This window comes from Alligator sinensis, unplaced genomic scaffold, assembly GCF_000455745.1.
Source record: "Alligator sinensis unplaced genomic scaffold, ASM45574v1 scaffold345_1, whole genome shotgun sequence".
Classification (NCBI taxonomy): Eukaryota; Metazoa; Chordata; order Crocodylia; family Alligatoridae; genus Alligator; species Alligator sinensis.
This window is the reverse complement of record NW_005843099.1, coordinates 168,955-169,167: the sequence shown is the minus strand read 5'-3', so window position 1 is coordinate 169,167 and position 213 is coordinate 168,955. Positions and strand designations below refer to the sequence as shown.

The 213-nt window shown below is 72.3% G+C and overlaps 1 protein-coding gene across 2 annotated transcripts in view; it reads right to left on the bottom strand.

Annotated features, from left to right (window-relative positions):
* Positions 1-213, bottom strand: part of LOC106721818 (AP-1 complex subunit beta-1-like) — a 77,366-nt gene that overhangs the window by 3,634 nt on the left and 73,519 nt on the right. The gene's annotated exons all lie outside the window — the stretch shown is intronic.

The following is a 213-nucleotide window of genomic DNA, read 5'->3' as shown; positions in this document are numbered from 1 at the left end:
CGGGATGGGGGCGCAGCTCACTCCAGATGGAAGGGGACAAGTGGCAGCAGGGCATGGCCCCCGCTCCCAGCGCTGCTGCCCCTGCATCCCCCTCACCCCAGCTGGGCAAGCAACAGCAGCACCCGCCTCTGCACCTGCTGGGAGGCGGCGACAGTGCCGCCTCCCCCCCGGTGCCCCTTGGCAAGAGGCAGCAGCACCCCCCACCCCTCCCAG